We start from the raw sequence: 13,598 nt of genomic DNA, 5'->3' as shown, positions 1-13,598 counted from the left end.
TTGGCAGATTGGACATCCTAGCCAGTCACTGAGGAGAAATGATTCTGAAGCCCACTTGCCTTTCACCTCTGACTCCTCTAGGCATATAGTTCCTAGACCATAGGTTTTCAACCTGGCCTGTCCATGAGAATCACTTGAGTCACTTACTTTTTATGTGTGTATACAGACACACTGTGTGTCTCTACACAAGACCAATCAAATCCGAATCTCTCAGGTGGGTCTTGTGCATTGAGTATAGATTGTGTCTTGAACCACTGCAGTGAAAACGCCAGATCCCTAACCCACTGTGCCACAAGAAAACTCTGAGCATTTCAAGTAGATGGAAAATCATCTGAGGTAGAGGCAAGCTTGGCAGGTTAGGAAAAAAAAAAATCACAGAGGCCAATTTGATTGGAGAGGAATAAAGAAAAGGAAGTTCTGCTGAAGAGGTGGCCAGAGGCCAGATCTCATACCGTTCAGGCCCATGGTAAGGACTTCGGATTCCACCTTGAGACAGAAATTTATATAATTTACATTTTGAAGGGATAATTCTGGCTGCTGGGTATAGGAGAGCCCTCTAGGGTGGGAAGAGCGAAAGCACGAAGATCACTTATTAGTGTGTAGGCGAGAGATTATGGTGACTTGGAGCACTGAGGTAACTGTGGTAGTGGTGAGATGTGGTTAGATTCTGGATGCATGATGAGGGTAGAGCTGAGAGGGTTTAGGATGTGAGAGAAAATGAAGAGCAGAACGATCCCTGAGCAATTAGGAGAATGGAATTGTCATTTATTGAGATGGTGAAGACTGTGGGACGCAGGCTTTTGGAGGCATAGGGAAACAAGAGTGTAGTTTTGGACATGTTATGATTGAATATTAGCTATCCAAGAGGAGATGGTTAATAAGCAGTCAGATAATAAACACTAGACTTTAGGGGGAGAGTTGGGACTGCTTGCTGTCGTGTTTAGGAATATCGCCATTTCTAAACCTCCATGGTGAACACATGGATACCTCCATTTGACACAAAGGTTAATTAGGAGGGCCTAAATGTGTGTCTTTTAAGAAGAGTACTAGGCTGCATTCTGCCTTTGCAGAGGAGGGAGCTTAATTTCACAAAGCCTGAAAGTGAGGTGTTGTCCAGTGGTATCTACTCATTTCATATTTCTGAAGCTGAGGCAAACTGTGTCCCTATAAACCTAAGCTAACCCACAGTTCTAAAGACCTAACTGTCAATGAAGAACCTCATTTGGAGACACTGACTGAATAAGAAATTAATGAGTCTAAAGAACAGTTCACATTTGTATGTTCTATGGGTTTAGAGAAAGAAAAACAGCAAGTCCAATTCAAGCCTATTGCAGTGTGAAAATAAACAACTGAGATGCAAACTATTGTATTTGAAGTGGATAAGCAATGAGACCCTGCTGTACAGCACAAGGAACTACATCTAGTCACTTATGATGGAACATGATGGAGAATAATGTGAGAAAAAGAGTGTGTATATATATATGTGTGTGACTGAGTCACTTTGTTGTACAGTAGAAATTGACAGAACACAGTAAACCAACTGTAATAGAAAAAATAAAATATTTAAAAATAAAATAGTGCAAGAATTGTTATTTTTTAAATATTTATGCATTTCGGAAGTATAAAATTTTATGTTTGGTCAGATTTTTTTTATTTATCTAGGTGAAGTTATTTTCTTTATAAAGGACTGTAATATCCTGATTTGTATTATTATCAGATGTATTCTTAGTTGCTATTGTGAATGAGTTTTTGTTTTACATTTTGTTTTGTCATAGCTTTGGTTTAGTTGTTGTTACTATGCAATTAAACTATGACTATTTGGACATCAATAAATAAACAAACAATTGGTATTGTCAAATACAAGTTTCTGGTAATGTAAGCCTAAGTCTGGTTTTAAAACAAAAACCTATAGTATCAAAGTTCCGATTATTTATTGACTTCTTGCCTACAAACTTAAAAAAAAAAATCAGCTTTTATTTTCAAATGCAAAACAGATGTAAATTTATGGGGAAATCTATATTAAACAAAAGAAAAATTTGTAGTATTATTTGCTGTATTATTTTGACTTCATCACCTGCCTGAGACTCTGACTTTTATTTTTCACTTTCTGAAGAATTAACTGAATTGGAAATCAATTTTGGGTCTGAACTGGCTTTTTCTCAATGGTCAGTGTGTTTACACTGAAACCAAGGAAACCTTTGGTTTTAAAGTTTTGTAAAGTCACCAAAAAAAATGTTTCTTTGGTTAAAAATAATGTTCTATGGACATGAAATCAGTGTGACCATAAGAGAAATGAAAACCGAAACTGTTTTTTTGAATCAGACTTCAAAGCCAGGAAATTTTAACTGCATCAACAAAACCCTACTTTTGAACCTGCTGAGAAAAATAAGTGGGCTAATTGTATAAATAAGTGACCCAGAAAAGGACTTGTTGATTGACAACTATTTTTATTCATTCTTCTATTTTATTGAATGTCTACCACAAGTAGTTACTGAGCATGCAATGGTGAACAAAACAGACATGGTCCCTGCAGTCATACAGGATATGCAAGGTGATAGATATTACTTGAATAATCACTCAAATCAACATAAGATTACAAACTTTGACTACATGCTTTGAAGAACTGCAGAGTGTCAAGACTGAGATCTCTGGTGAGCCAGGGAAGTGCCCCTTGATGAAGAAACATTTGACTGATCTCTGATGATTAACTAGCTCAGAAAGAGAGTGGTCAGGAGATGGGAACTGCAAGTGCAAAGATGGAGTTGTGAAAGTGTGGCATGCAGAAAAGAGCAAGTGGGTCAAGCGAGTTTAAAAAAAAAAAAAAAGCAGGAGTTCCCATCGTGGCGCAGTGGTTAACGAATCCGACTAGGAACCATGAGGTTGCGGGTTCATTCCCTGCCCTTGCTCAGTGGGTTAATGATCCAGTGTTGCTGTGAGCTGTGGTGTAGGTTGCAGACGCCACTCGGATCCCGCGTTGCTGTGGCTCTGGCATAAGCTGGCAGCTACAGCTCCAATTAGACCCCTAGCCTGGGAACCTCCATATGCCATGGGAGCGGCCCAAGAAATGGCAAAAAGACAAAAAAAAAAAAAAAGCAGGTGAGAGGGAGAGTAGCTGGAGAGGATTTGAGGATATAGACCTTCAGGCCTAATTAAGAATTGTGAAGAAGAATAGGCAGTCACTGAAGTGTTGTAATTAGAAAAATGATGTGGCCATACTTTATTTTCAAAAGTCAACTCTGGGGTCAGGAGAACTTCCACTTCCAGTAATGGATTAGGTAATTCAGGCTAACATTCTTACCCAGAAAAAACGCAGAAGTTGGGAAAAAGTTTTAAAAATAACTAACTCCAAGAACATGAAGAATCAAGGTAATAAGATCTGAGAGAATAAAACTCAGAGGTGAACAGAACATTTCAAGTCACTTCTAAAGAGGTGACTGAAAAGCTGAATAGAATTCTTGACAGACTAGCAGCCATAGGGGTATAAAAATTGAAATTTGGGGAAGGTCAAGGGGAGCGACACCAGACTTTGGGTTGGAACCCAAAGGACTACATTGGGAGTAAGAATAAACCAGAAATAGACAAGCCCTCTCAGCTTCAAATCCTCTGAGGTTCTCCAATTGGATTAAAATGATCTAGGGTTGCTAGTGCCCTTAACTTCTTGCCAGAAGCAAATGTAAATTCTCCTTGGAGAAAGAAACTATTTTTACAATTTTCCAAATGCAATATCTGGCACTCAATTAAAAGCAACCAGATAAGCATTCCAAACTAATGGGATAAATCAAGGGACATAGAAGCCAGATTAAAGGTCTTTGACTGGCCAAAACAGTACAATTTAAATGATGGCAATTCATTATAATATATTGAATAAAAAAGAATCCATGAGTCAATTAAAATACTCAAAAAAAAAAAAGTAAGGGGGAATGGTGCAAGAGAGGAGGGAGAGCTCCTCTTTATAGAAGAATGTAAGGTAATAAATGCAGATGGACTGATAGGATTAGAAAATCATCAGTGGATGTTAACACCAGTGACTGAGTGAAAAGTTGGGGAAAAAAATTCACAGAGTCTCCAAAATATCTCCTTGTACATTATTCATTAATAACAAAAGAAATAATTTTTTTTTTGCCTTTTTCTAGGGCCACACCTGCAGCATATGGAGGTTCCCAGGCTAGGGGTCTAATCAGAGCTGTAGCCGCCGGCCTACACCAGAGCCATAGCAATGCGGGATCTGAGCGGTGTCTGCAACCTACACCACAGCTCACAGCAATGCTGGATCCTTAACCCACTGAGCAAAGCCAGGGAATGAACCCGCAACCTCATGGTTCCTAGTAGGATTCGTTAACCACTGAGCCACAACGGGAACTCCAAAAGAAATAATTTGACATTCAGAAATCTCACATACCACCTTAACCCAATGATCAAACTGAAATGACTACTAACAGACATTATATACCTTCTGATATGATGAACAAAAGAGGACAAACCATCATCTATGCAGTATTCTTACCAAATGTGTGTGTGTGTGTGTATATATATATATATATATATATATATATTGAATTTGGCAATCATTCATTAAAGTTTGATTACAGGTAAGGTGTGTTAGCAGTTACGGAAGAATTAGACTTTGTCTAATTTGTCTTCCTTGAATTCAAGTTTATAAACTAGTTTGAGAGATAAGCTGAGATAGGAAGGAAGGAGGCAGGACACACTATTCAAAGAATGACTTAACCATTAGGAACAGGATGCCATGAAAATCGGTTAGAACCTACCAGGCCCAAGATGGTGGAAAAGGCAACTTCCAATAGACCTTGAGCCTTATTATGTGCTTGTTGTAATATATCAGCATGCTAAGCAACATGTCCATAGGCACCGTGACAGTTCCAAGGCCAACCATGAGAGGACAAAAAGTGGATGGTGCCCCAACTCCTGGAAATCCTGCCCCTTCTCCAAGATAGTTAGAATATCCTTCCCACTCATTAGCCTATGAAATTACCCAGTCCATAAAAATTAACCACTCTCATACCTAGGACTGCTCTGGCTTTTGGTATAGCCCCCATTCTGCCTATGAATGTGTACCTTCCAAGGCCACTCTCACTTTCCAAGATGACCCCATTGGTCATTCCAAGATGATCCCATGCCCTGAGGCTCTTGCTTTCTGAGATGGCCCACACACTGTCTATGGAGTGTGTATCTCTCTCAGTAAATCTGCTTTCACTGTACTATGGCTCATTCTTGAGTTCTTTCCTGTAGGAAGCCAAGGTCCCTCACTTGACGGCCTGTCCCAGGGACTCAGGTGGGCCTCATCTCATCATCCTGTGCCCCATTTTTCCCTATAACAAAGCCATCCATGAAAATTATTATTATAAGAATTATTTTGTTTGCCAAAACTAAAATGATAACACAAAGATTTTTTTTTTTCAAATGCCCACTGGATCATCCAAGACTCTAGCATTCTCCTATAGGAACTCATCAATAAAAAGAGTTATCAGTCTGAAAGCAGTGTTTCAATGAAGACAGAGTTTGATGTGGAAATCTATATAATTTTGCCCATTAAGCTATATAGCAATTTAACAAAAAAAGATTTTATTATGCCCTGGGAAGTGATTGGGCACTGAGCGTACATCTGCACAGAGTTTGCTAAAAGGTAGTCCTTTCTTGGGAGATGTGTCTTTTTAAATTGATGTAGTCATTTAAATTTGAGTATAAGAGTTTTCAATATTTTGAGGGTAGATTTTGATTGGGATAGAGAATGTGCAGGCCTTTGAGCACACAAGGGGTAAAAAGATGGACTCCTCTAGAAACAATAGAATAAAGGAAATGGGTAACAGCATTTTAGTCATTCTTAAGAATGTGTGGGAGGGCTGAGGAAGTTAGTTGTAGAGTAGTTTGGTTTTGTTTTTTGGAGAGAAGAGAATTGGTTGGTTACTTGTAGGTTGGTTGGTTAAAAAGAGAGAAAGGAATAAAAAGGAGATAAGGACATTATGGAAATTTCACCATAGCTACTTAGGCCCTGGTTGGGAAGAGGGAGTAGACCAGGTGGAGGAAACTAGTTCTAGAACATAAATATCTAAATCTAAGCATGAGAGAACAATCAAACTAAATAGTGGGACATTCTACAGAACCCATTAAAGAATACAAATGTCATGAGAGGAAAAAAATAAATAAAAGTAGTAGAACTATTCCAGGTTAAAGGAAACTAAAAGCTATGTCTGATCTTTATATCAATATTGGATATTAAAAATGCTATGAAAGACATTACTTACACAGTTGGAGAAATTTGAATACATATTTAAAATTACATGTGATATCAATGCTAAATTTCTTGAGTGATGAGAGGTATTGTGATTACATAAAAGAATGTTCCTGTTATTTCATTATTATTATTATTATTGTTTTGGCAGCGCCCATGGCATGAGGAAGTTCCCAGGACTGGGATAGAATCCACACCACAGTTGTGACAAGGCTGAACCAGGGAACTCCAGAATGTCCTTATTCTTTTTTTTCCCTCTCCTTTTTAGGGCAACACCTGTGGCATATGGAAGCTCCCAGGCTGTTGTCAAATCAGAGCTGCAGCTGCCACCCTATGCCACAGCCACAGAAACATCAGATCTGAGCTGCATCTGTAACCTAAGCCACAGCTTGTGGCAATGCCAGGGATTGAATCCACATCCTCACAGAGACAACTGTTGGGTCCTTAATCAAATGAGCCACAACAGAAACTCCCAGAATGTTCCTAATCTTAAGAAATAGAGAGACAGGTTGAAATACTTAAGGCGTAAAGCATTATGATATCTATAGAATACTTTCAAATGGCTCAGGTCAAAAAAAAAAATGTATGCACATATGCAGTCCTCACTTTTCAAGGTGGTGCAGGGACTCAGAAATGACCCCATAAAGTGAAACTGTGCAAAATTATTTTAAATAATCATTGGGGAAAATTACCACTGTTCCATGACCTTTAAACAGTTTTGTGAAAATGCTGTAAATTCTTATGGTTAGCTATAAATGTAGGAAAATGAAAAACTAGTAAAACTAATTTTTATTTAGTACACTGTAATTTAAAACATTAGAAATATTGAGGATGAAAATATTTTATTTATTTGTAAAAAACTTAAAATAGTTTGGACAGTTTATCTGATCATATAACTATATTCTCTCTATGCCTTTACAAATTGTCATACTCCTTTCTAAGTTTGAATCAGCTTACATTCTTTTATCATTTACAGTTACAATGTTGTGAAATATCTCCAAAAGTTCCTTTAATGTGAAATTTTTGCCAATGTGGGACATTGTCAACCTTTTCATCACAACTACTTTCCTATCGCAACCATTAATCTTGACAGGTTTGCCTTCATTCAGTTCCTCTGGATGCATATCTAGGGTGTTTCTAATAGTAACAATGTCAATGTTCCCAGTGGTGTCTTCTATAACTGCATTTGATTTAAATTTCACTTTTGGCATTATCACTTTTACTTTCTTTTTGGCACTTTCATTTTAGAGGTCAATATTCATTTTTATAAAATATCATGTAAGCTTTTCACTGAGAGACAAGGAGGCAACCCAACTGCATGCTTTGCTGTCTGTGAATGAACTGAATAACAGGAGTGCAGTGACCAATCTGACAGAGTCTGAAAGAAGTGTCATGATTGTCCACTGTCACAGATCATTATGGACATCTGTTAATTAGTAGCTATTTGAAGACTGAAACTCTGGCAGTGAAGTTTGTACTTTACGCAGTTATAGCTAGTATGCCATGGTAACTGAAATTTGAATTATGTCATGTGTAACTGCTGTGTGTGTATGTGTACATGCCTAGCTATGTATGCAAATCTCAATAAAGGGTATATAGGTGCCCACTGCACTATTCTTTAAGCTTTTATGTAAATTTTGAATTTATTATAACATAAGCTGGAGCAGAATGGGGGAGGAACCTGGTCATGAGGAGACAAGATAACAAAATAGAAAACCTATAGAGAAACAACAGACCACAAAAGCAGAGAATAGAAAAGGTTGTGGAACGAGACTGCCTGGGTTTGAATCTTACTTTACCTATCAGCTGCGCAATCTTGGGCAAGTTATACAACCTCTCTGAAGCTATTTCCTGCTTAAAAAAAAAGAGGGAGAGACAGAGATAAAAGTACAATCTATAGGGAGTTCTCACGTGATGCAGTGGGTTAAGAATCCAAATACAACTACAGCAGCTTGGGTTGAGGCCAAGGCAGAGTTCAATCCCTGGCCTAGCACAGTGGGTTAAAGTATCCAGCATTGCTGCAGCTGCGCTATATGTCTCAGTTGCGGCTTGGATTCAAACCCTGGCTGGGGAACCTACTTATTCAGTGAATGTAGCCATTTAAAAAAAAAAGTACAGCCCACTTCATAGAGTAATATGATGATTAAACAAGTTGAATATATCAAGATTTAGGACAATAGAAGTACACAGTAACTACTTTATAAGTGTAAGCTATTACAGGTTTGTTAAGCTAGGGGATCCTTTAATATGTTTAGATACTGACAGGAATCCAGATTGGAGAAGGGATAATTAACGGTGTTTGGTTCCTAAGAAGGTGGAAGAGGAGGAGATGCAAAGAAAAAAGCAGAGGCATTGGTCTTGGACCAAAGGAAGAACATCTCTAATAGGAAAAGAGAATAGGATGGTGCAGATGTCAGCTGGGTGGTAAATCTGCTAGGGAGAAGGTGTTACAATATAATGACTTCTATATTCTCCAAGAAATAAAAGATGAGGTTTTTTTCTGAGAGTGAGCAGCAAGGTAGGGGATTAGAGGTTGAGTAGAGTGGAGAAGACTTGAAATGGCCCTTGAAGAGAGCAAGAGAGCCAGCTGGCCAAAGAACTGTAACAGAATTGTTGGCAGTGTTGAGGGCTCAGAGCTAATGACCTTAAAAGCATAATCATATCAACTTGCCCTTTTGCATTTCTAAATTGTGGTACACAACTGCCTGGGTGCAGGCATGGAAGATGTGAGCTGTTGAGTTCATCCAGGATTGAGGCTTTCCCAGGTTAATGTGAGGAAAATATAAGGAGACAAAGGGATTTATGGTATGATTAAGGCAAGAGTATTACCGAAAGTAGGGACCATGAAATCTAAGCTGGGCTGGAGGGAGGGGGGATAAGGCTAGTGGTGAAAGTAAACAGGGAAAATGGTCCCTTAAGATCAAGGAATGGTCCTTGTGAGAATTTTTTAACAAACAAACCAGCTATTTCCTAAATTAGAGAGCAGCATTCTGTGTAAACAGGATGTTCTGTTGGGGCTCTTTCTGTTTTAGTTTTGGCTGAAGCCATAAAGACTGAGAAGAAAACAATAGGTGCTGTAATGATGGGCTATGACACCTATGCAGGACTGGTAAAGAGGGATCAGACTAGTTCTCTGACCTTTAATCCACCCAGCTGAAGTGTGTTTAATCATTAGAATTGAAAAACTGAGGGAAAGTTTTCTCTGGAGGATTGTTGGTGATACCTTGACTTTTTCTTCCTCTCTCTCCAAGGTAAAGGGTATTGTTCTCTTCTCTTTTTAAACCAAGTGAGATACTTTAAGGAAAAAACTTGAAGAGCTTCAAATGTGCCTCCTGAGGCTTGAAAAGTCTAAGTGAAGCTCTGACCAAATGGGATGGTGGGGGTGGAGGAAGTCTGCATTAGAAGCAAGCTGCACATCTCCCAGCAGTGGGGCAGGAGTGGGTGAATATTTCTCCTGGGCCACATGTGGGCCTGTGAGAATATCCAGTCTGGAGCTATCTCATATTTCAAGACTGCCTGAAGGGAGTGGCCACCAGATGGCCAGGGGCTGAAGAAGGAAGCCAGTAGGAGGCAAGGGACATTGCTTTCCCACATTAGTGAAATAATGCTGACAAGGTCCAGAGTGTTGGCTGTGGGAGGGGCTGACTCTGACGGAGTGGGGTGGAAGGTCACTGAGGGTGAAGAGGTCAAGATATGAAGGATCTGGTGTTGTCTGAGTCATCTTTGAGGATGATGACATATCTACCACACTGGCAAAGGTTGGGGTAGAGAGACTGCAAGCCACATGCCAGTGGTTCTGAAACTCTAGGAGCCATTGAAGATACAAAGACAGTCTTGTTGAAGTAGGACAGGGCTTGGACTTCTGTTTATTTTTACCAAGCTCCCAGGTGATCAGGAATATACAACAGGGTTTGAGAACCACTGCCCAATATTTAGTGGAAAGAATAGAAGACTGTTTGGTATATACAAATATATACCAGAAGAAAGGAAGAGAGGGTAGTTTAACCAATTAACAGGGGCCCCTGGAAGCAATTTTTTGTTATAAGAGGGTAGGGAAGGAATAGTCTGGAAACAGTAATGGGGACAACTAGCCTTCTAACCCATTACCCCCGATTATCACTTTTTTCCCTCCTTCCCTCCCCCTTCCTTTCTATGAAAATTCCTATGAAAATGAGTGTAATGGGCTGAATTATGTCTCCTCAAAAAAAGATAAGTTGAAGTCCATATCCTTAGTCCTTTAGGCTGTAAATTTAATTGGAAAGAGAGTCACGAAAATTTAGAAATAGATGTAAAAAAAAAAAAAGAAATAGATGTAATTAGTTAGGATGAAATCACACTGGAGTAGGGAGGGTCCTAATCCAATATAATTGGTGTCCTTAAAAGATGGCAGCCACAGGCACACACAGAATGCCACACAATGATGAAGGCAGAGACTAGAGTTCACAGCTGTAAACCAACAAACACCAAAGGTTGCTGGGCAACACCAGAAGCTAGAAAGAAGCAAAGGCGACTTTTCCTGCAGGCTTCATAAGAAGGCATGACCCTGCTGACACCTTGATTTTGGGCTCCTAGTCTTCAGAACTGCGAGACAATAATACATTTTTGCTGTTTTAAGCTACCCATTTGTGGCACTTAGTTATGGCAGTCCTAGGAAACTAACACAATAACTAATCAATGAGATAATTCTTTCTTGAGATATTATAAATCATCTCTATTATATTCTGCCCATACTGTGTCTCTGTGTCTCTGTTCCCTTTGCACTGATCTTATAGTTTCTCTCAGGACACTGAGAAACCATGGGTAAAGCAATTGATGTCCTAAGAACAAGAAAAAGTTCACTGCTTGACATGCTTGGCTGAAATACAATACACTTTGTGTTCCTGATGGAATAGTCAGCCCCCACACTGGCTTCTGCATTTATTATTGACAAATGAGTCAGCTCATATAAGACAAGTAGCTCATTTAAGTAGGTGTATGTTAAAGTTACTTTGAAAAAAAGGAAAAGCAGCCTGTAAAATATACCTATACGCTACTCTCACAAGAAAGCATTCTCATGAGGAATCTTAAAACAGTCCTCATCAACATGCTGAGAAAACTTCTCAGCAGGCACACAAAATGGGTTCCACTTCCAAAAAGTCCTCCCACCTCCTCTAATTTTCATAGCCAGTCTCTTCTTTTCAATACTGAAAGAAATTCCTGGGCCACAGAATGGCTCAAGAGACCACACTAACTGACCCCAGGAAAGAGTAAGGTCCTGATTCACCTAGCAAAGGCTACAGAAACCAAGCAGAAGTAAGGTACCACTTAGAGCAGGAACAGTGAGACAGCATGCCTCATTCAGCTGCCTCCAGCCTTCCATGGTCCCTATGAAGGTGTACCACTGCCTCTGACATGTTGGATCAAGATGTATCTGTGACCCAGAAATGCTACTTCTAGAAATTTAGCTTACAGGAAAGAAACCAAAGGGCCATAGAAAGGATTAAGGTGGCTTGTAGATTCCAGAGAGAGGATGGAGTCAGTGGTTGCTAGCTGAGGTGAGTAGTTCAAGTATTATGTCCAGAAGAGAGGTTAGATGCCAAGTTTCCTCTTTTACATCAGGACCTTGAATGAGGAGCTGGGCTGTGTTAAAAGCACTTGGGCCAGAGATCCCTGTCCCAGCTCTGGCATCACACACATGGTTCCAAAGTGCTCTCTGAGGTCCTACTCCAACCTTCTGTAAGATGTCTATACCCGGATATTCTGCAGCTACCTGAAGCTCAGTATGCCTAAAACTTGGTTCATCTCAGCCCCATCTCCCTTCCTTGAATCTGCCTCCTCCTCTGTAATTTCCTTTTTAACATACTCTCTTAATCTCCCAAAGGGTTGTCTACTTGTACTGTCTCTGTCATGCTCTCCAAACTAGCTGGTTAAGGCCTCCCATGACCTTGGTGTTGTTCAATCATTCTCTCACACTCACTCCTGAGCAGCTTCAAGCTGCACACTTCTCAGCTGACCTTGTTCCTCTCTTGACCTCAGGTATGGTACACATCCTCATTTCCTTTCTACTTCCTCTCCCTATTCCTTCTCTATCTTCTTCCACCCTCCTCTTCCATCTCTAAAATGTGGGGTTTTGCTAACAAATCTTTAAATACCCTAATATATGGTGATCAACCATAGAGCCAGTAAACTCCAGACTTGTAAACATAATTACTAACTTGCCATCTCTCTCTCTCGATATGTCTCGGGCATCTCAAATACAACACAGCCCCAAACTTGATTCTCTTTAAAAATCTCCCAGCTCAACTTGTTCTCCCCCAGTCTTACCAACTCAGTAAATACATTCAACTTCATGCAGTTGCGCAAGCCAGAAACCTCTCCTTTCCCCTCATCTCCTACATCTAAGCCATCTGTAATCCCCATGTATCTCAAACATACTTTTCTTTATTCCTCTTCTACCACTCTGGTCTAAGCCAATACCTGGCTTCTATGCTGATATCTATGATAATCTTCTCACCACCCTCAGCCCAAACACAATTTCTTCACCCAAATAATCAGAAAGTCACATTTTAAGAGCTTCTTACTATGACTTGCAAGGTCATGCATGATTTGGCTTTTGTTCTATCCTCTCCTTTGCCCACAGAGCTCAAATCTCTTGTCCCTTCAGTTCCTGGGACCAGACCAGCTCTTTCCCTCTTTAGAGCTTTTGCATAAACTGTTCCCTTTTCCTTGAACACTCTCTTCCTACTCCTTTTATGTGTATTCCCTCTGCCGAATTACACTTGACATTAGGTACAGTCATTGACACATGGTATGCTTTCGGTAAGTATTTGCTGAATGAGGGCAACCAGTGAATCTGACTAGATAATTCTACCAACAATCTATTGGTCAATGAGTAGGACAAGGGGAAACTACTTACTCTGTGTCTGTTAGAAAAACAGAATGATACCTAAGACTGGTGCTTCTTTTCCTTAAGGAGCCTAAAATCTCATTGGACAGGTGAGGAAGTAACTAAAATATTGAAAGAACAATTGTTAGCTAGCATGAAACACTTTATTATTTTTTTTTCTTTTTGGGGGGCCCCGAGGCATGTAGAGTTCTGGGGCCAGGGATCAGATCCTAGCCACGGCTGTGGCCTAAGCTGCAGCTGCAGCAACACTGGATCCCTAACCCACTGTGCCAGGCCAGGAGATCAAACCTGAGTCCCAGTGCTCCCAAGACGCCACCAATCCCATTGTGCCACAACAGGAACTCCAATCTAGCATGAGACGCTTTAAATTCTTTCCAAAAAAGACAGGGTATAAATCATAAATAAATAATAAATACTCACTAAAGCAGCAGCAGTATAGAAAGATGACTAATCGCCAAAGGA

The sequence above is a fragment of the Phacochoerus africanus genome, chromosome 1 (assembly GCF_016906955.1).
Source record: "Phacochoerus africanus isolate WHEZ1 chromosome 1, ROS_Pafr_v1, whole genome shotgun sequence".
In the NCBI taxonomy this organism is placed as follows: Eukaryota; Metazoa; Chordata; class Mammalia; order Artiodactyla; family Suidae; genus Phacochoerus; species Phacochoerus africanus.
The sequence above is the reverse complement of the archived record's forward strand: the minus strand, read 5'-3'. Positions refer to the sequence as shown.